The following is a 22864-nucleotide window of genomic DNA, read 5'->3' as shown; positions in this document are numbered from 1 at the left end:
GGTGAGATGTGATTGTTTCTTTTGGTTCCTGATACCAGTCTAGCCGCAGCATTCAGAGCTGCTCTCAACGGTGCAAGCCTGTATTTCAGGAGACCAGCGAGGGTGGTACTTCCGTAGTCTAGTCTTGGTAGTACCAGAGCTTGTACAGCAATGAGATGGTTGTTGGTGAGCCAGCTTTGCGTGTTCAGAAGCGTAGTGTTAAGAGCAACGAAGTCATCTGGCGAGGTGATTTTAAGGTATAGCTGCGTGTCATCCGCATAAAGGTGATCTAGAATGTTCGCAGAATTCAGAGCATTCGCCAGGGGCTCCATTAACAAATTGAAGAGAATGGGTGAAAGGGCAGATCCCTGAGGTACACCAAGAGTGACCATGGATGGTTGCGAGAGTGAGTTCTTCATCTTGAATCTTTGAGATCTGTTATTCAGGAAGGAGGAGAACCACTGTAGCACAACGCCCGAGAGGCCCAACCTTCTTTCCAATAGGGCTAGGAGCTTATCGTGCTTGACCGTATCGAAGGCGGAAGACAAGTCAAGGAGTATTAAAAGGCATGATTCATTTCGATCAAGCATGATTAGTATATCATCCATAATGTGCGTGAGTGCAGATTCTGTGCTGTGCCCACTACGGAAGCCCGATTGGTGACTGTCTAAGAGGTTGAAGATCTCAATGTGATTGCATAATTGAATTTGAACACGTTTCTCCAATAGTTTAGCCAAGGTGGGGATATTGGTTATAGGACGGTAGTTGTTAGGATCAGCTGGAGAAGCGTCAGCCTTCTTTAGTATCGGAGTGACCTGTCCTATTTTAAGGCAATCCGGAATGACACCTTGAGTCAGGGAGGCGTTTACAATTTTAGACCATAATGGTAGTATAGAGGTTTTTAAAATCTTGAATAGGGCAGGTGGCAAGGGATCCGAGAAGTGATTGGAAGGGTTGATTGCTTGTAGAGTGTTGTAGATAGTTTGTTGAGAGATTGGCGAGAAGGTGTGCCAGGAGGCATTGTTTTTTGGAACTTCCCTTGGGTTAATATAATTAAAAAGGTCTTCAGATAAACCGTCCAATTTGGGATCTAGGTTCAGCTGAGTTCGGAAAAAGTCTGCCTTTGCCTTAAGAATCTTCCTATTGTATGAGTTCCTCCATTTTCTAAGATGATCAAGGTTGAAAGTGCTAGGAGCTGATTTCCAAAGACGTACAGCAGCTCTTAGCTGTCTACGCTCCAAGTTCAGGTCTTCATTGAACCAAGGTTTGGACCTCTTGGTGGAAACATTTTTTTCCTGTAATGGAGCTGTGGAGTCCAGAGTTTCAAGCATCTTGTCGTTGTAGAAGGTTGTAAGCTCATGAACATCAGTTATGTCAGTCATTAGGGACAGCGCGGAGTTGCACTGGTTTACTAGGGAGATGGGATTGATATTTCGTAGATTCCGTTTCCATTGCTTTAACTTTGACGGTTGTCCCCTTTTATGCATTACTTCAGTATTGATGGAGAAGAGGATGCAGTAATGATCAGACCAATCGCAGGTAGTGATGGATTCCAGTAGGAGGATGTTAGATTTTGCAATGATGAGGTCCAAAGTCTCTCCCTTGTTATGCGTTGGGCTGTCACAGAATTGGGATAATTCCTGCTCTGATAGAAATTCTTTAAAACAGCCTACAATATGATCACTAGAATTATTCCAATGGAGGTTGAAATCGCCTAAGAAAATATGAGGAACTAGGGAGTTGGATGCCATGATCTCCATAATCTCATCAATACAAGTCAACTTATCACCAGGTGGGTGGTAAAATATGTGTAACTTACAAGTGATGCGCTTAGAGTCTGAGATATTGATGCAAAGATAATCGCACAACGTCAGTTCAATGGAGTCTGCTTGTTTGACTGATAGTGAGTTACGATAAATGCAGGCTACCCCTCCACCAATTTTTCCAATCCTATCAAGTCGAATTAGATCATGGGAGGGAGGAACCAGTAGGTCGAGAATGGGAGTTGAGGAGTTTTTTAGCCACGTTTCTGTGAGGACCAGAATGTCTAAGTTGTCATCTAAAATGAGATTGAAGATATCAGTAGCATGTTTGCTGGCAGATCTACAATTTAAAAGCCCACACTTCAGCTTGTTGAACGAGGGGATTGAGGCAGTCAGTCCTAAATTGATGTGTGTGAGGTTATCTCTGTTAACCGCTCTGTTATTAAGTGTAGGTTCTCTGAGGGGGTTGGTTACAATGGATTGAATTGCGCTGCAATGAGACTTACTATTGTCAGAATCCAGGGCATAGGATATAAGAAGGTCATCAATGTCACTGTCGGAGAGATGATCGCTTGGTCTCTTTGACCCAGAGATGGAAGATAGAGTATCATGAATGGTGTTGATCGGGAGGGAGATATAGGGTGTAGTTATACTAGGTTGGGCATAGGTTTGGTTGTGTTGAGTAGAGTTGTCAATGGGAGCATTAGTGGAGCAATAGTTTCTCGTTTGGAGACTGATCAGATTCACTGTGTCATTGGTGGATCTATGTAGGGTAAGAAGATCTTTCGTGATGGTTGAAAGGTTAAGCATATCATCCTTAAGATTAGATATGCTGGATGCTAACATATTATTTTGGTCGATCAGGACAGAGATGGGGGAGTAAGTAATAGGTGTTGGTGTATGAGCTGTTTGGGGAGGCGAAATGCCCGTGGTATCAATGTGCATGTCTTTTGCAGGAGTGGTATAATAGCTCCCCACTTGAGGTTGAGGAAGGGTCATTGAGTTCAATGATGGTATCGGCGAGATGAGTGTAGCCACTGTCGGGGTTCCTTCAGATATTGTGGTAGGTGAGTGGAGTCTAGACCATCCTTTATGTGCGATTGTATAGGCGAAAAGAATGTAGCAGATGTAAGAGTTCCTTCAGATGTTGCAGCGGATAATAGGTGAGCGGGGACTGGACTAGCCCCTATGTGAGAGGGAGGGGGGAGGGGGACAATAATGGTCATATCCAATTTTGAGCTATCCACCAAGGGTGGTCTGGATAATATTGAATTGGAGTGATCAATATCAAGGACTATGTGTGAATCTTCTGGTATGAGGGGATCAGGAGTAATTTCAGAGAGAAGGTCTAGTTGGCGGTGATCATTGGGGGAGACAGTCCCACTGATGATAGGGGCTGAGAGCAGACCAAACACACATGTTCCAGGGGACCCATGTATACCTGTAATAGAAGTGTCAGGGGAGATAGGCACCAAGACCAGGGCGATATTTGTCAGATTGGGAGAGTCTGGAGGATTCGAAGTGTCAGGAGAGATAGGTACCAAGACAGAAGCGACATTTGTCCGATTTGGAGAGTCTGAACAGGTATACTGAGAGGTAGGCGTTAGGGGGGAGTCTAAGTTTTGGAGATGGGAGGAGGCAGAGAGTGTGATACTATTGTTTACTGCTTTCTTGTGAGTAGGGAAAAGCCTGTCAAACATATCCAGATACGCGTCAGTAGATTGTATAAGAATATTACCATTATTGTAAATAGTAATGGTGGCATTCAGAGGATAAAGGTTTGAAGCAAGGACTGTCAATTTGATGGCATACGGGGTTTTCTTCATTGTGGAAATATGGAGCATAGCGTGAAAGGTATTTCTCCATTGGGCACGTTTATTCGTATGGAAGATAAGGTCGTTAGCAACAATGCCCTTGTTAGTGCAGAAGTATGTATCTAAAACAAGAGTCTCCGTATTTTTTACCATAAGACGGTGTTTGAATTTCTTAATTGCATTTTTTAGTGAGGTTAGCTGGGTAGCGAATGGTGTAGGCATTGTGGCCTGTAGGTTCCAGGTCTAAGGCCATTTTTTATTTAAGCAATAGCTATATATTCCAGAGGATAAAGATTAATGCTTAATAATAAAGGATAATAAGAGTCTTAATCAGCTAATGTAGGACCAGTCAGCTGGAATGGTAGGGGAGAGGAGGGGTGTCATAACTTCTGCTTGTATTAGGTCCTTAATAAACACAGCAAATGAGGGCCTCCAAGAAGTAATCTGTCCATTTTGATCTGTTTCACTGTTGAGAAACAATGAAAGAGACATCAATTATAGATGCGATGAGGTCTAGAGCAGGCGCCATTTTTAGAGCCTGGCAGCTTGATAGTGGAATTTTAGTCCTGTTTCTATTTTTATTGCAGGAGGAGAGTCACAAACAGACGCCATTTTAAAGTCAGGCATCCGTCCAGCTCAGTGCTTTTATTTATTTGTGCCCGGCAGCAGACCAAATCCCTCCCTAAAACTGACCTCAAAGGGGATAATGGTCAACGAGTGTACGAGCAGCATCACCCTTCATGCAGTCCATGGGAAGGGTCCAGACCTGCGAAAACACGCAAACAGCCATCCAGCTGTTCCCGACACCAGCAGGCTCCCGGATCGGCTAATACGAGCAGTGGCCGATTTTTAAAAGATCTGTGATGCGCAAACAGAAACGAAGCACAGAGTGAATTCTGGCGATGTGGCCAAGAGGGCGAGACCAACAGCAGGATCTGTATACGGCAATGCGGACAGGATGATGCTTGCGATCGACAATGCAGTCAGCACTCCTGTTCCTCACGCTATCAGCGGGCTCCGGGGTCGGTGCACGGTAGTGCGGACAGAAGGCACATTAAACAATGAGGCGAAGGCTGCCCTTTCAGATATCGTAGCAGAATTCCGGGGCAGAATCAAGCACCTAGCAGAGGCCAAAATGTCAACATAGGATCCCCTCTGCCATGCATAGGATGAGTCGAACTGCGGGCAAGGTGGGACGGCAGCGTGTGAGGAAACAGTAAACGACGGGCGAAACAGGACGATCAACGCGAGGAGTCCCCTGCAGCCTGCAGCCTACTCACCACGAACCACACATAAGCAGGACGCCGCCATTTTTAGCAAGACCATACACCACATCTGAAACCTCAGGCATTCAGTAGATGAAAAGCAGGGTCCAGCCGCAGCTCGAAAGTACCTGGTGTCGCATCAGCAGTAATGGGTCCAGCGATGTGCCATCCAGGAATCAGACGGAGACCGTCCGCCCGGTCATAGGTCGCGAGGATGCAGATCGGGGTGGTCGAAGGTTTCCTGCAGCATTTCAGTTAAGGAGCCCCTTCATCCCCTAAAAGTCTATCCAGGGAATTGCCCAGTTTAAGTGTCCAATCCAAGCAGGCGGCAGGCCAGTGTAGGGCTGGTTTAATACGGGATATCCACCAAAGGTGATCCCAGAAACCAGGAGCTCCGGCTGGAGGCTCCTACACGGCGGCCTTCTTGTTCCGCTGATATTGCAGACTTTTAAAGCAGGCTGTGCTTGTTCGTCAGTCGATGAATATGTATAGGGTCCCTGGACAGCTGCCAACTGACGTGGGTCACTGGGTTGACATTTAGTTTGCTTTGGCATTTAATCCATCAGTCCTAAACATTATTGAACTTAAGATTCCACATTTCAATTACAAGACTACAAATCACTGCGCACCTAATGCAGCTGCCTAGAAAAAAGAAACACAGGACAGGCTGGCTGCATGTCACCCTCGTGGCATGTGGCCAGTTGCTGGCATGTATGTCGCTGAACTCCTCTGAAAACACTGGGATGCATTTTAAAAGAATTACTGCAGATTCTTTTTCGAAAGTCTGCAACAAATGTTTTAGAGCAATGTCAGTCCTCTTTTACAGTGCAGTAAAAATAAATATCAAACTTGATATCTCCTGCAGAATGGGTGTTAGCTAATGTAAATATGCTGCACAGCGTTTGGGCTGCAATTTAGGGCCGCATGAATCAGATAATTTTAAGCATTCTGTGTCTATAGAGATGTGTCTTGGAACATAAGGGCCTTACTTCTTTCCTTAAGTGGAGCACCCGCCTAGCCTCAATGACATGGGGAGATAATTAGAGAAAAACACCTAATGCTGTGTGGGGTAGGAAAAACATTTCCATAACTTCCACTTAACACACAGTATTTTGGGTGGAGTTTCACGGCAGAATCAGGGCCAATGGAAAATGTATGCCCCGTATCACCTCTCATTTGAAGCAGTGAATAAGTGTGACATTAACATGAAAAGGACTTTAAGGCTCAGCATGTCATCACCCTGAGAGTACGATACCCAGTCCAAGCTCTCCACACCAACTTCCTACTGACCCACCAGTGGATCATGTAGATCAAACATGGTTCAGAGAATGCCTGTGAAGCATCTTGCCGCCAGGGTCTCCTACCTTGGCGTTGTCAGTCTGATTACAGTTGTCCCCATTGCAGTAATGCACAAGTTACTACTTGTGTAACGATATATCTGTAAGAGACATTAGTAGTGATAGATTCCTTACCTTAGAATATCCCCAGGCGTCAGACTGGATCCAGATAATTTTGCGTAGCAATACCCCTGCGCGCCGGCAGGCGTCGTCTGCGGGTCCGCGTCCGTCGTCGGCGTCGTTAGCGCCGGAATGACGTTGGAGTACTTAGACGCCGTCCATGCGTGCTGACGTCAGTTCTGATACACAGCTTTCCCGCGCCAGATACGCAGAGCCATGATAGAACCAACACTGGTGCCATGAAACTAGGGCCCTGAAAGGGGATGACCTTAACCCTAGATATCGGATCGCAGAACAGGGAGGATGGGTGGGTCGGTAAGGAATCTATCACTAACTAATGTCTCTTACAGATATTGTTACACAAGTAGTAACTTGTGCATCTGAAAGAGACACGTTAGTGATAGATTCCTTACCTTAGAATAGATACCCCAGCAATACCAACCCCGGTGGTGGCTCTGCGAACCAATAATCACACCAGAAAGTCCTGGAGGACGGAACGGCCAAAGAAGCCATCCCTCCGGACTTGGCTGTCCAGGCAGTAGTGTCTTGCAAATGTGTGCAGCGAGGCCCATGTAGCTGCCTGGCAAATGTCCTGCAAGGGTACGCCCCGGCCCAGGGCAGTGGTAGTCGCCGTGGCCCGAGTGGAATGAGCCCTCAATCCAACAGGGGACTCCTTCTTAGCCAAGGAGTAACATGCCTGGATACACAAGATGATCCACCGAGAGATGGTCCGCTTGTGCACCGCCTTTCCCTTCTTAGCGCCCACGTAACCAACAAAGAGTTGGTCATCCACCCGGAACTGGCGTGTGCGATCCAGATAGAAAGAGAGCGCACGTTTTGGGTCCAGACGGTGGAGCCTCTCTTCCTCTTCCGAGGGATGCGGAGACGGAAAGAAGATGGGCAAGGTAATGGACTGCCCGATGTGGAAGGCCGTGACAACCTTGGGCAGGAAAGAGGGTCTTGTCCGTAACACAACCTTGTCCGGATGGACAGAGAGGAAAGGAGGTGTGGAAGAAAGAGCCTGGAGCTCACTCACTCTCCTGGCAGAGGTGATGGCAACCAGGAAAGCAGTCTTCAAAGTAGGAAGACGGAGATGACCGTTATGGAGCGGCTCAAAGGGAGCACACATTAGGTAAGTAAGAACAAGGTTCAAGTCCCACTGGGGCATCACGAAAGGAACAGGAGGGAACATGTCTGTGATGCCCTTCAAAAACCTATTTACAATTGGGGACTTGAACAAGGAAGGCTGATCAGGTAGCCTTTAGAAGGCGGAAAGGGCAGAAAGGTATCCCTTGATAGTGCCCAGAGCAGAGCCCTGCTGGGCAAGAGAAAGAAGGAAGAGGAGAACCTCAGAAAGGGGTGCAGGGAGTGGATCCACAGCCTTTGCTGTGCACCATGTCACAAATCTGTTCCACCTGCAGGCGTATACCGACTTTGTGGAGGGACGCCTGGCTGCCAGAATGACATTACAGACTTCAGGAGGCAAGTCAAATGGCCTCAACTGCCGCCGCTCATTCACCAAGCTTGTAGGTGGAGACTGGACAGGTTCGGGTGGAGAACCGTCCCCTGCTGCCGCGACAGAAGGTCCTCCTGAAGAGGCAGACGAATCGGGGGATCGACCGACATGCTGAGTAGCTCGGAATACCAGTATCTTCATGCCCAGTCCGGAGCCACAAGGATAACCTGGGCACGGTCGCGCCTGATCTTCAGCACTCTGGGCAGAAGTGGTATAGGTGGAAAGGCGTACAATAGACCGCAACTCCACTCGCGACGAAAAGCGTCTCCGAGCGAGAGCCGCCTTGGAAATTCCAACGCGCAGAACTGATGACATTGCGCGTTCTCTTCTGTGGCGAATAGATCTAACCAAGGCTCTCCCCACTGCTGAAAGAGGCCTTGCGCCACGTCCGAGTTCAGACGTCATTCGTGATCCATCATGCACCGACGGCTGAATTCGTCCGCCCTGGCATTCAGAGAACCTGCCAGGTGTTGAACCACCAGGGTAACGCCCTGATGTTCCATCCACTGCCAGAGGCGCAGAGCCTCCTGGCATAGGGTCCACGACCCCACCCCGCCCTGTTTGTTGCAGTACCCCATGGCGGTGGTGTTGTCCGTGAAAACCTGCACTACACTCCCCCGGACAGAGGGGAGGAATGCCTTCAGTGCTAGACGGATCGCCCGCAGCTTCAAAAGGTTGATATGGAGCCGGGACTCCGCCGGAGACCAGAGGCCTCTGATCTCCGCCTCTCCCATGTGGCCTCCCCAGCCCTGGAGGGACGCGTCCGTCACAACCACGTGCTCCGAGTGGGGTAGGCAGAGGGATCTGCCACTGACCCAATCGTGGTCAGTGAGCCACCACTGCAACTGTCTTGCAGTGCCCTCCGAGATCAAGACATGATCGGACAAGTTGCCCTGATGCTGGGCCCACTGAAACTCAGGTCCCACTGCAGAGCCTGCATCCGCCACCGGGCGTGATGCACCAGAAGGATGCAGGAGGCCATCAGTCCCAGAAGCCGCAGCGTCAACCTGACCGAGACTCGGGATAAAGGCTGAAAGATCGGAATCAGAGCCTGAATATCCCGAACCCGCTGTTCGGGAGGATAAACCCGAAACTGCGCCGAGTCTAGAACCGCTCCGATGAAGAGGAGCTTCTGAGAGGGACACAGGTGCGACTTCGGCACGTTGATGGAGAACCCCAGCAAGTGCAGGAGGTCGGCCGTAGTCTGGAGGTGGCTGACGACTGTCTGGGGCGAGCCCGCCTTCAACAACCAGTCGTCGAGGTAGGAGAACACTGACACCCCTAACCTGCGCAGATGAGCTGCAACCACCGCCATCACTTTCGTAACCTGCGCAGATGAGCTGCAACCACCGCCATCACGAAGGGGAGCACGGTAAACTGAAAGTGCTCGTGGCCTACCGTGAACCGCAGGTAACGCCGGTGGGCCGGCAGGACGGGGATGTGAAAATAAACGTCCTGCAAGTCCAATGCTACCATCCAGTCTCCAGGGTCCAGGGCAGCTAAGGCCTGAGCCAAAGTCAGCATCTTGAACTTCTCCTTCCGGAGGAAGCCGTTGACGTTCCGTAGGTCCAAGATAGGGCGTAGGCCCCCTTTGCCCTTCTTGGGTACCAGAAAGTAGTGGAAGTAACAACCACACCCTACTTCTGGCCCAGGAACGCACTCAATGGCCCCCTTGGCCAAGAGGGCCGTGACTTCCTCTTGCAGAAGTTACAAGTGATCCCCCGACACGCGGTGGAATTGCGGTGGCATGGCTGGTCGCCTCGAAGGGGAGGGAGTAGCCCCTTCGGACGATTTGCAGCACCCACCTGTCCGATGTGACAGTGCGCCACTGGAAGTGGTGATGGCGAACCCTGCCCCCCACTGGCGTCACATGGGCCTGAAAACACGGTCTAGGAAGGTTTTGAGGCAGGTGCCGCGGAGGGAGGTGTGGACTGGCCTCGCCGTTGTCCCCGACCGCCGCCACAGCGGTTTCCACGGCCGCCACCGCGCTGTTGAACATTCTGCGGTGCGTGGCTGGCAGCACGTGTGGGGGCGCCCCTTCCGTGGCAACGAAAGGCACCCGATTGCTGACATGTGGCCGAGAGGCCCAAGGACTTGGCCGTAGCCCTGGAGTCCTTAAAACGCTCAAGCGCATGGTCTGCCTTGTCGCCAAAGAGGCGACGGCCATCGAACGACATGTCCAGCAGAGTGGCCTGGACATCAGCCGACAAGTTGGCGGACCTCAACCAGGCGTGGCGTCGAACCGCCACCGTCGTTGCCATCGCCCTGCCCAGTGAGTCCGTGGTATCCAGCCCACACCGGATGGAATACCATGCTGCATCTCGGCCCTCTACAAGGGCTTGGGCGAGTTTAGCCCGGACCTCCTCCGGACATTGTGGCAGCACGTCCGCGACCGTGTCCCACAGGGTGTGGATGTAGTGGCCCAAGAGGCATGCGGTATTGACAGACCGCAGTCCCAAACTCTGGGACGAGAACACTTTATTCCCGAATTGTTCATACCTCTTGGATTCCCGATCGGGCAGAGCCGTCGGGAATGCGGTTTGGGAAGTGGAGCCCTGGATAACCAGGCTCTCGGGGGTGGGATGGGTGGACAAAAAGCAAGGGTCGCCCAGGGCCGGGGGCATCCCTACCGGCACCGTCGGAGTCGAAGACTAGAGTAGAGAAATGATCAAAAAGATCAAAAAGTTTAGTCAAACAATGACTAAGGAGTAGAGCTTCTCCGGATCTGCGCTAGCTGGCGCGGAAAACAGAAGAACTGACGTCAGCGCGCATGGGCGGCGTCTAAGTACTCTGACGACGTCATTCCGGCGCTAACGACGCCGACGTCGGACGCGGAGCAGGGGTATTGCTACGCAAAAATCTCCGGATCCAGTCTGACGCCTGGGGATATTCTAAGGTAAGGAATCTATCACTAACGTGTCTCTTTCAGATACATGCTGCTAAGGTAGAGAGGCTACGGCTGGATACAGCTGATATTCCACCCTTCTCGCCACACCGAGTACCCACAATCGAGCATGGAAAGGGAAACAGGACAATACTACAGCACGACTACTGGCGATAGCTAACCGGACAGACATCTTTGAAAGGCAAAGATTCAAAATAACTGCGGTCAATGTCGGAAAAGAAACAAAAAAAACAGGACTGAATATTTTATTTTTAGAATGGAGCCACATTCGGAAAAAATTGATCCGAGATCAAATATGAAAACATCGATTATAATATGTTTGAACTATATAACAATTGAAAATATTAGGGAAGCATCTTTTACTATTACCTACTCCAGTGTAGACGACTTTTATTCCAGAGTGATTTACAGGCGATATAAATGAAAAATAGACTAGTTCTACCCATTTGCAGCGAGCCTTCTGCTTATTCGTCAAAGCCCTGCCTGCTGAATATACAGTATCTTAACAAGAAGGGAGACATCGGGAGCGAGAGGAAAGGAAGAGGAGTGAGGGGTGAATGGAGAGACCGAGTGGTGCGTGCGCACGAGGGTCAGAAGTAGACATGGCAGGAGCCAGAGACAAGGAGGGAGACATTGGGAGCGAGAGGAAAGTGGGAAGAGAAGTGAGGGGGGGTGAGTGGGAGAAGGAAGGAGGTAGGGGAGGGGATTCACGCGCTGTAAGGCAGCTGCGCGGGTAACCGCACGCTGGAGGCCGGCAAAAGCCTTAGGTAGCACTTTGAAAACCCAGTTACTAAACGTCTCGCCAGGGCAGCGCACGCGCTGGCTCAGGCAGGCCTAAAAAATAGAGCACCTAAGTGGTTCATAACAAATAATCACCAATAAAACTGAGCACTTATACGGCTCCTCACCAGCAAGCATAAATAACACTGAGCATGAAAACGAAATTTGAACACCTCTAACAAAATAGAGCACCCGTGTGGCTCAAAACAAATAATCACCAATAAAACTCATAACCAATAAGCATTACGCAAATTGAGCACCTCAACATAGGTCGAGCAAATTAATGGCTCAGTAGCCATAAGAAATAAAACTGAGCACCCCTATGGCTCATCACAAACACTGAGCCCTCAGTGGCCCATCACTAGTAAGCATAACCCACACCGAGCACCTCAACATAAATTGAGCAAATAAATAGCTCCAGCAAGCATAACAGAATCGAACACTTCTACAAATCATGGTAAGAATAAATATAAATGAGCACCTCAAAATAAATTGAGCACGTGAATGCCTCACCACAATAACACAACTTTGAAAAATGACATATGCAATAACACGCATATAAGGCAACTAAGGTTAATGTATGGTAAACTGACATATCCTACATGATGAAATTCCATACATAACATACTTGTACTAAATAGTAAAACAAACAATACAAACAGCACACTCTGTAACTAAGTTAATATGCAAGGTGCAGACAACAATATCAAACAAATTAAAATAATAAAAGTAGTCACTGCTGTTCGAAGGTTGAAATGCCACAGCCACGGTCATCGTAGATCACAGAGAACAGCCCGGGATTCATTTCCATTTGACCCAGTAGCAACATTTCCCTTGGCTGATGATGCAATTGTTCTCTTGCCAGTCACACTGTGCTCTCACCAATGAGACTGGATAACTGCGGGCCCCCGATAATATTCTCAGAATCGCAATTCCTAAACTTTGTTGGGGCCGGCCATATGTAACTTGAAGTAACCCACTCTTCTGCCCTTGCGACTGTGGTGCATTGAAAAGAAAACAACTGGAATACATTGTGGTTGGCAAGATGTGTGGAGTGCCTTAAACATTAAGGAATGCGCCAATAGTAAAATGTAGGCACGTTTCCCTACGCTGAGCCGGGTGGCTCGCAGGGCATCTTGGCAGCTCAGCACGAAGAAACTGGAGGCTGCGCACGGCATAGGTAGGCTCGGTGAGCGTGAGCAGAATCCGTTGGGTGAGTGCCAAACTGCCGATTCTATGTCTTTTTAAAACTATGAAATTTTATAAACAAACTGCTAAATAATCCCAAAACAGTCACCGCCTACATTTTAAATAAAATGAATGTCACAAGAATGCACCTCGTTAAACAGTCACTTCAAGCTGGGACCCGATATTTGCCTTGTAGTTCATCCAGGTTGTGCTGATATTTGCCTTGTAGTTCATCCAGGTGGTTCAGCAGAGTGCACAGACTCTCCGACTCCTCTCAATTGAACTGTTAACTACCAACTGTTTATAGTGCATCAAAGCAGGAATCTCTAAGAGGACGGATGATAGCACCTTCCACTCAGAATAAATAATATTCTCACACTCAGTCAGATAAAACTTGGTACGAAGCAGCAGAGAGCATCCGTGGACTGCACAGACTTCAGACTTTCAATTCTTTTGTAGACGCAATGTAGGAAGGTTCTAAATTATTCAGACCATAAAACCTCCTACGCGCAAAAGTAAGTTCTGTAATGTGTCTGTAAATTGGTCAGTTTAAATGTCAGGTAGTGACAGATTACAGGCAGACAAGATGCAACGCACTAAACTTATTTCTGTAGGCTGACTGATGTTGTAGACACCGGTGGGGTATTGAAAGCGTTGGCAATTCAGTTCCTCTTAGTTTCTAAATAGTTCCTTTTTTGTAGTTTTGTCACGCGTAGTTCCGTTTCTCCAATCGTCGCCAGTGTAACATTTCATAAAATAAAGACGACTCTTCAGTTGCTGTGTCAAGATGTATGTTTATTCTTGGTAATCAGGTACAGCATATAGATAGAGTAGTAATCTAGTAAAAGTTCCAGTAAACACCCCACCGGGAGCAGCGGCCCTGCTGCTCAGCCTCCAAGATAACTGACAAATCCACATCAACTTACACAGATAGAACAGTACATGACATCACAAAGACTAGCTGAGAAGCAGAGAACAAGACACTAAGAAAGGACAAAGAGGAGGGACAGCAGGATGCAACAGAATGACATCCAGGTGTGAACCTCTAGTCACTACCATAGCCTGTATTGTGAGGCTGTCGGATTTAGAGGCTCCTGCTGGTGCAGACTGCTTTCTGAAGTACAGTGAACAGGCGGGGGCACTTCAAAGAGAAGCAGACCTGCAACAATCTTCAAAGACTAAGACTTTAAATCACATTTAGTGTCTGGAAATGAACTATAAGTAGGGGAGCTTGAGAACCCATACATTGTCAACCATCAAGCAGCGAGTCAGGCTGTGCAAGGAGAAGAAGCTCTGCAAGACTGCTGCCAGTGACTAGAACTGGCGGGCAAGGCCTGCTCGTCTCCCAGCTGGGTGACGGTACATCAGCCAGGGAATCAAAGACTACCTTTCCTTGGAGTCTGGAGCAAAAGCACCAATCTGCTTGCCAACAGCAGTGTGCCCTGTGAGAGAGAGGCGAGTGCTGAAGGGAGTGAGGTCCAGAGGAGGATCCTGGAGAGTGGATTCCCATAGTGAGCTGTGGAGACAACTGCCAAACCGATCAGGTTGTTTCCCGTGTGCATGGAAAAGTCAGCGACCCCCATATGCCAGAGGAGAGCCACCGTGAAGTGAGTTGTGACCGTTGCTTCATTGAACAGGTCATCGTCCGTGTGCGGTATTGTCAGCCAGGTGAGGCCACCATGAAAATTGTGGCGTTCTGATCTGGCCATAGACCATGTGGGGTATCTAGTTGGCAATCCTGTATGCCAGATGGGGCCGCTATTAAGATTGCTGCTGTGCCTATTGAGCTGTAGCCCATGCTCAGAGGTGTTATGGTGACCCTGAATCCTGGAAGCCAACTGCTATAAAACAAGCGCGATATGGTCAAAACCACCAACAGAGAAAAAGGCTGCTATGGTGACCCGAGAGAGCCCAAGCACGGGCAGCACGATTGTCGCATCCCCCCTTACCTCTGGGGAGTAACTCGAGGAACTTACCCAACATCAGAGCTTGGAGAATCCCCTCCCCCCCCCCCCCGTCAATGCATGACCACGTGTGAGAAATTCGAGGACAACCAAACGCAGCCCTTCTGTGTGGAACTGTAACGTGCATAAACAGACCCTTAATGGCCACAATTGTTATATACTCAGACGACCAAGGAACATCAGGAATTTATTTATTTATTTTTATTTATTTTTTATATTTGTTGAGCGCGAACGAATGCCTGTAGGCGTTTTGGCGGAATAGATTATCTAAGTGAGTATATGCACCATTTTTTACATCATCATGCATGTTGTTCCCATTCCTTCCCTGTCTTTATTCCAGCCTTAGCTACAGAGGCTTGACTCACCGATGTTCATCCCGCCAGGTTCTGCTGTTACATTTAAAAATTGACCTTTAGGTGAGTTGGATTATAAACACTCATTAGGATAAATGCTGCTGTTCCTAATGTTTTTAATGTTACAAGATATGTTTTAATCCAAACTTCTCCACTAGAGCATGTCACTCGCCATTGCTCCCTGTGCAGATGACTCACCTGTGTGTTTTTACTTTTTACTTCATGCTAGTAGGCACCCTCACTAGCATGCCACTGTGTGCACCAGGTTACATTGCGTGCGGTTTGCTGTACCCTACCTGCTCCTAATATGTAACTCCCATTCTCTTTTTTGTCTCCAAATCCAGGCAAGGAACAATGTAAATGCAGGTACTTCATTCCCAATTATGGATATAACACTGATACCTAGATAGATCAGCTAAATTGTAGACTGACTACTTTTTGATAGGTCCTGATGAATCGCCGGTCAATGTACCCTTAGCGAGAAACATGTCGACCACTATCTACACTTCTTAGTATAGTTTTGAGCATGGAAACATTACTTTCCAGACCGCCCAGACTAACTACTATTTTTAGTTGACGCATGGGACCACCCGAATAAAGTTGCTTCCGGTACCCTTGCTTCATTTTAATTCACATTTCCGTCTACAACACTCTGGCCCCTCACCCGCACTTCACACATCGGCATTTGGATAAAAAGATCTCCGCCAAAGAGCCCCTCTTTGAGGTGTTGCCCGTTGGGAATTGCACCGCCTACCCAATGAGGAGCATTGCCTATGATGAAGCATGACACCTGCAAAGGTGTGTGAGGCCAGTATATCCAGCAAAATGGATACCCATTGGTAGGTTACCATTTAACCACCATTCCATATCCACACTCCAGTGAACTGCACACAAACCCCAGGAACAGCCCAGTCCTTTTGTTGTAACAGATATTACCTTAGGGCGCATGCTGCGGCTGGACCTTCCACTCGTCCCGAGTGGTAATCTTGCCCTTAAGATCAAACAGATCTCTCCTCCCTTCTTTTGTATACAGTACCTAGCTTAAATCACTTCAGAATGCTTCTACAAAGGCTTCAAACTATTCCGTGTAAATGTGTTGCTAGCATTTCGGTCTCGAGACTGATTGCTTTGGTCATGTAAATCTTCAATACCATAACCTATGTACTCTTCCGAAAGGAGGAAAACCATGGGGTTTCATAATTTTAAACATCTCTGTGATAAAGAGACTTATAAGTTCAGGCAAACAACATAGAACCACATCCAGTCTGCCAGTGAGACATCTCTGATCACGTCACTTTTCACTCCTTCAACAATCCTTTCAGCTAGCATAGTGTCCATAGTAACATTGTGCTAGTTCCTAGGTGAACCGTTGTTGTGGACCAAATTATCAGATGTTTAAATGCTGAATAGTATGTTTGAAACATTTTGCTTTGCTTAAACATAGATAGTGCACGTTTATTTTATGGTCAATTGTTCACTGCTTACCTGTTTGTAAGCTAGCAGGTGAGGCTATTTACCAGTTCACACACGTACCAGTCCCCTAGTCATAATTTTACTAAAAGCAAGGTCAACCCCCTCCTCCCCCACCCCTCCGCCGCCACCCCCGAGGAAGGTGTATGACAATTTGTGGAACCTCTAGGCCTAGCTCTGTTAAATGACGCAAGTGCTTCCATATGATCTGACAGGCTCCCCCAATTCAAATCCGGCAGTCAACAAGAGAAGCGTCTGAAACCATTGCTTTCACTGGCAACCCTGAAAGTCTCCTGTACTTCTTAATGGAGTGAGAAGTGTTTGCAACTTCTCCTGCGTTCCATCTGCTTCCGAGTGGTACATTTTGCAACCGTTCACATCGTTGGAGTACATTACAGCATTGGGTATCATTTAGGGCGTGTCTGTCTTCATTGAACTTGCTAATTTGATTATAATATTATTGAGAGCATGGTGGATACCGCTGTAATTACACGAGTGCACATACAGAACTTTATACATTTTTTTTTTTTTTTTTAAACGTGAAATCTCCACAAGGGGTGCAGCATAGGGTAAAACGAGATAGCAATAGGAGGACGTGTAAATCAGGCTACAAGGGCAGTTTAGGGTAGCAGCGGTCCCAACTCCCTCTAAAAGTGTTCAACCGTCAGAAGAAGTTGATCTAGAGCTAACGAGACACACAATGGGCCAATGTCCCATAAAAGGTCTTAAATTCCCATCTATCCTTTAGTGTAGATACAGCATCTGCAACCACTACATAAGGATGGGCCCATCTCCTCAGTCCATAATCTCATGATGATGGTCCCCAACCACTTAAATCTCGGCGTTTCAAGCCTGGTCATTATTTTAATCTTTATCGGAACGTCCTTTTATGCAAACGCCCTTTCCCTAATCGCATCCAATGTGTTCAATGCTCAAAATATTTACTCCCAAGTCATTCAGTATGTGCCCTTCCTGACAGACACAAAACGTACTTTTACCAAAACATAAAAATGCATTACTTTTGCTTAATACGGAACATTATAAGGAAAACTACACCAATCATAAAAAAACGTTACTGAGGAAAACAACGCCACTAAAATGAGTTTATCTCCATTCATTAGAATCACCACAAATATCTAAAAATGATTTCACTTTACTTGACAAGTTAATGAGCTGAGAGGTAAACTCAACATACACTCTCAACTTCCCGTGCCTTAGCACAGAATAATCAATACCAACTTCCCAAAACTCCCATGCAGTTAATTCACTGCAACAAAATGTTGGTTCTTACACGTTCTCAGTGTTTGCACGATTACTACATTGTCCATATAAGAACCCACTCGCCCTGCCTCTCCCTACTCACTCTATCCGTCTCAGACGTCGTAAACCTTGATTTGGGCGGGAATCTAAAGAGCGCTCAACCGCCTTCCCATTCCCCAAACTACGCCGATTACGAGAAGATACAGAGAGCACCTGGCATAGACATAAAAAAGGGACAATACCTCCTCTCCTCCATCTCCATCCCCATCTTAGAGTAGGGTTATTAGGCATTGTGATCATGAAAGAGTTTGAATTAATCTAAGGTCTCTCTTCAAGATCGAAAAGAAAAAAAGTCCTCTTCGGCTTGTACAATTAAGGATCTCACAATGAACATTCCAGCTTTACTATGTGCATTTTTTTAGTGAGTTAGCTACGAGCTGGTGTACTAAGTATGCCGAACCGACTTATACTTCGTCAATTTCATTTGCTCGTGAAGTTCACATAATTATCCATGCCACCATCCCGCCGCCTTTTATACGGATAGCTTGTAGCAACACCGAAAACCTGTTTTCGCTGCAATAAAGGCCCCAAAGCTCCCAAACTAATATGGCGCTAAAGACCACAGTAGAATTCATCCTAAAGTAGCTCTCCATACAGCTCTACAGGATTCTGCTGCGGCCACACGCTCGATGACTCTTACGTGCACATAAGTTTTCGTACATACCTCTGTCAGCCGAGTCTTAATATATCATTACATCTGTGAACTCTCCTTCAACAGATCGTATTTTTTCTCCGTTATCAGAAAGGCGGGGCGCCGCAGCAATTGGTCCTTCTTTTGTGTTCACAGCTGATGCAACCAGGCACGCCAGACAGCTCCTGCAGACACCGGTAAGTATAAGATGTCCCCGTTTATCGTGGTATGTAGGCTACGGTCAATTGGCGTTATATTCCAGTATTAGTGATGTTGTTTAATGACGTTATTTGTATTCGGTTGAATGTTGGTACTTGGCTTGTTTTTCTTTTTATGTTTTTAGACGTTCTGAAATTGAATAAGTGGGCTCAGATTCTGGTAGTGGCAGGTTTGTCAGTTGCTCACTGGACCTGAGAATTGCCGGAACTGACTTGGTCGTGGATACATTTGTTGATATTAAAGTCATTTTGGAAGTATGTCGGTGTAAGAGTTTGAATACTACATTTTGGCGATTAGCATATCCAGTAAAAGTGCCTAGACCTGGATTTGCGGACGTGTCTGCTTGGTTGATTCTTCACGGATCGCATCGGAAGAGAAAGGAAGTAATGCAAAACATTGCCGCCGTTTCCAGAACTTTCCGTGACATTATAACCTCTGTGACCTGTAGAGTGATAAAACGTTAATTCTAGGAGTGCCTGTTTTACGTTGACGCAAGACTCTTTACAAAACTCGACGTGTTCCTATCCGAGTCACTTGAGTGCTGTGACATAAGTTGTCGGCTGCAATTTGTTTGACAACGAAGTGGATTGATTATCGTGATCGCATGGGAAGGCGAATAGTGTGTCCCTTTGTTGTGTCGGCAGTTTTTTGGAACATATTTATTTGCATAGTTGTAGTATGGGTGAATGGAAAACACCAAGACAAGGATGATATATTGCAGTAAGTCAAGTTCACTCAGAATACGTTTTTTATGTCTTGTATTCTTCTTCCAAATTTACCCACGGCATGTGGCGAGACTCTGACATGAAGGTCCAACCGCAGCTGACACTAAGTACTTTCATATACTACATCTCCACCCCCCATTTGTTTTAATGGAAAATAAGAAAATGCAATAACTCATCACCTAAAAAACCAAATACAATACACAACAACTAAATCCTGCAAATGGAAATTAAATACTTAATGAAGTCATCAAAACTTTTTGGAATCTTTCTGGCTCGCAGACTAGCCTCCTCTCTCGTGCCAGGGACCCCTGAACCAGTCCCACTAGAGCTTGGCGCATTTAAATCGGTCCACTACTTTCAGCCTTCTATCTCTGCCTGCCGCAGTCCTACTCCCATGATCAGACAGCAACTAATGTGCAGGGCCGGCTTTAGTGCTAGTGGCGCCCTGTGCGACAATGTTTGTTGACGCCTGCCCCCTCCCCCCCCCTTCCCCATGACCACTATTGTCACGGATTCCCTCACTAACAACATTATGATAATGAAAGACTAGGGGAAAATCATAACGCTCTAACTAATACCATGCCTTTTTCATTCAGAGTTTCGGTGACAGTTAATAGCTCCCTTTTCTATATTAGGATTTTAACTTACAAACTGCAAGTAACAATAGGATCTCTCTGACAAAAGAAGAAACCTACTGACTTATTTACATTACATACTCTGTGATGTGCTTGGTACATGTTCTTTGCAGCAGGCATATCAACGCTCTGTTCTACATTACAACAAATTAAAAATTTCACTTAACAAAGTTTCAATCTCTTTCTCTATCTCTCAAGAAAGAATATTAATCACGGCGTTATCGTGACATGTTTATTGTTGCCTGAAAATTTCTGGAAGAAAATAATGCAGCAGCAGTTGCTTTTAAAACCATAATATATGTTGCACTGCCACAGAGCCGGCCCTGCCTAAAATGTACATGTTTTAATTAACAAGCTGAAAGTGGATTACACAAAATTAAGCTAGTGTGGAATATCTTCTAGTAATCAATCAAGGCGGTAAGAAGATATACTGATAGTGTTATTAGAGAGCGGAGCTCGGATCTATTACCTAGATTCATCATCAGCATGTTTTGCCAGTCTGTAATAGCGATTATTAAGGAATCGCTATTACAGACTCGCAAAACGGGATTCTTGTAGAAATCGCAATATTTATTGCGATTCCTACAGCTTCATTATTTGCGATTAGCTAAATGCTAATCGCAAATAAGGGATAACTCCCCAATCATTCCTATGGGCCCATAGGAATGAATGGGAAGACATATCAATGTGCGATTCCCTATTAGCGAATCGCATGTTGAGTTTGCGATTTCAAGGGTACAGGGGTGTCCAAAGGACACCCTGTTGCACCCCTGAAATGATATTGGATGCTGCTGTTACGCACACACATGTCCCAAGGACATGTGTGTGTGTAACATATAACTTAAAAAAATGCACTTAAGTGCATTTTTCTAAGTTTCCGCTATTTACCACGAGGTTTGACTTCGCGGTAAATAGCGGGCCGAAATTGTGAATTTGCAATTTTTAAATGTTTCATGAATTGCATTTAAGGAATCTCAAATAAAGATTCCTTAAATGCAATTCCACGCAAATTTGCGAATTCTATAATTGCGATTTTTGCATTTGGGATGATGAATCCCAAATGCAAAAATTGCGCTTGCAAAGGGCCAGATTCTCAGAATTTGCGAGCCGATTTTGGCTTCATGAATCTACCTGTAGGTGCCTAGATAAATTAAATAAAATCACCGAACATGAAACCTTTTATTTTATTTTCTGGCTAGTAAGAAACATGGTACTGCACGTGTTTGCTCTGCACTTTACCTTGGAGAGAGAGTGTCAATTGGATCTTTTTCACTCTCATTTGCAGGCTATGTTGAGGAGGGGAAGGCTGAAGACTTCACTTAAATTTCTCAGTATTTTTTATCTGTATCAGAAATTTCTATTGATTTTGAATATGAACTCCGAGCATAGCCAATAGTGCTACCACCTCTATTATCATTCGGCAAAAAAGTGCAGTCCCACGCAACACGAACAACATGATCAAGGGGACATCCAGATTGGGGTAGAGTGGTCAGGAATTATCACTGTAGTTACAGCACGAATCAACAGACAGTATATGTTCACAGTTTCCTCATCTAAGAGGTGTGTGTGTATGGAGGAATGGGTGTAAGTCACACAAATTCAACATATCAATACTAGTCCCAGCAATGCCTAGCACCCCCATGGTGACTTACTGGCATCTTTGGAGGCAAATGTGTGCATAAAATGTCCCAAGTTATAGTGCAATCTTTACAGCCTGCTTTGCGTCAAAGTAACTTGCCAAGCTCATCCTTCCATTGCTACCCTTTTGAAGTGGTTAGACCGTCATTTAGCAATGCCTGGTGACAGCACTAATTTCCAGTTCCTATCATTCATTCTTTTAGCCAATGCCAGGTCTATGAATTTACTATAAGATTGCCAGCAGCACAGCCACAGATTTTATTTGTATACACTAGAAATGATGTTCCCATCTTTGTGGCCGGGTCTGAGATATTAATCTGAAAAAAATGAATATATGTTCCTTCAATAAATCAGTAGAAACATGAAGTTCAATTGTTATTTATTTTGAAGTACAATAGTAAATCGTGGCATGTACTGTTATTTCTATTTATTTCTTTATATATTGTCTTCTAACGTCCACACCACCCAAAAGTGGGTTTAGAGCATTGTACAATCAGAGTAGAAATTAGCAGTGTCATCTCAATTTCTCAATTTTGTTGCAGCTTAAACACAGGTGAAGGAAAAAGAAGCAGTCTACCAAAGGGTGCTGCACAGCATATAGGTATATGTTGAAAAAAAGAGATCTATAGTAAGCTAGTTGTAAATAACCAGTGAGTAGAAGCAGTATACCCGAGTGCTGTATAAAGTTAACCAAAATACATAGAAATAAGTTGAAAAATGTCACAATCACAAAGTCATATCGAGTGATAAAACCTAAGAAAGCAGTGGAGTTACTAAGAGCTTTACAATAAGGCCGGTGTTGGAGGCGGCATTTAAAGGACACATTGGTTGGGTTTATGACCAGGGTGATGAAAATGCATCAAGTCAGCAAAGCATGGCACTACTCTCAACATAAGAATAGGTTGGGCGTGGCATTATAAAAACCTTATTCACAATAAACAGAAATGAAAAACCTAGTAGTGTTGGAAAGTACAATGAACAGAGAAGAAATAATGCAGATTTAGGAAAAGTCAGACTGTGGAAAAACAGAAGAAAGTACTATATAGCATGGCTTAATCTCTATTAGAAGGAATAGACAGCATTTCTGTAACTTCAGTGTTTGCCAGCACCTTTGCTGGGTGATCTTTTGCTGAGTCAGGGTCTCTTTTTTTTCTTGTGTCTTTTCCTGTGTTGGTGTGTCTCTCTTCTCCGGGTGTCATTGTATTAGTATTACGTGTCTCTGTCTGTCTTTGAGTCTACTTG

At 46.0% G+C, this 22864-nt stretch overlaps 2 protein-coding genes across 4 annotated transcripts in view; one reads left to right on the top strand and one right to left on the bottom strand.

Annotated features, from left to right (window-relative positions):
• The window catches only part of S100PBP (S100P binding protein), a 454146-nt gene extending 435582 nt beyond the window's left edge, over nucleotides 1–18564 (bottom strand). Inside the window, exon 1 of one of the 2 annotated variants that reach the window (XM_078680741.1) lies at nucleotides 18439–18564. The gene's annotated coding sequence lies outside the window, so the exon portion shown is untranslated. Of the gene's footprint in view, nucleotides 1–17817; nucleotides 17911–18438 lie in introns of those variants that run through there. The other variant, XM_078680740.1, reaches the window with a different exon arrangement.
• The window catches only part of YARS1 (tyrosyl-tRNA synthetase 1), a 176024-nt gene that overhangs the window by 64375 nt on the left and 88785 nt on the right, over nucleotides 1–22864 (top strand). The window contains exon 1 of one of the 2 annotated variants that reach the window (XM_078680742.1): nucleotides 18467–18602. The exons of the other annotated variant lie outside the window; for it this stretch is intronic. The gene's annotated coding sequence lies outside the window, so the exon portion shown is untranslated. Of the gene's footprint in view, nucleotides 1–18466; nucleotides 18603–22864 lie in introns of those variants that run through there. 2 annotated transcript variants of the gene reach the window in all.

This window comes from Lissotriton helveticus, chromosome 3_1 (assembly GCF_964261635.1).
Source record: "Lissotriton helveticus chromosome 3_1, aLisHel1.1, whole genome shotgun sequence".
NCBI classification, from domain to species: Eukaryota; Metazoa; Chordata; class Amphibia; order Caudata; family Salamandridae; genus Lissotriton; species Lissotriton helveticus.
The sequence above is the reverse complement of the archived record's forward strand: the minus strand, read 5'-3'. Positions and strand labels throughout refer to the sequence as shown.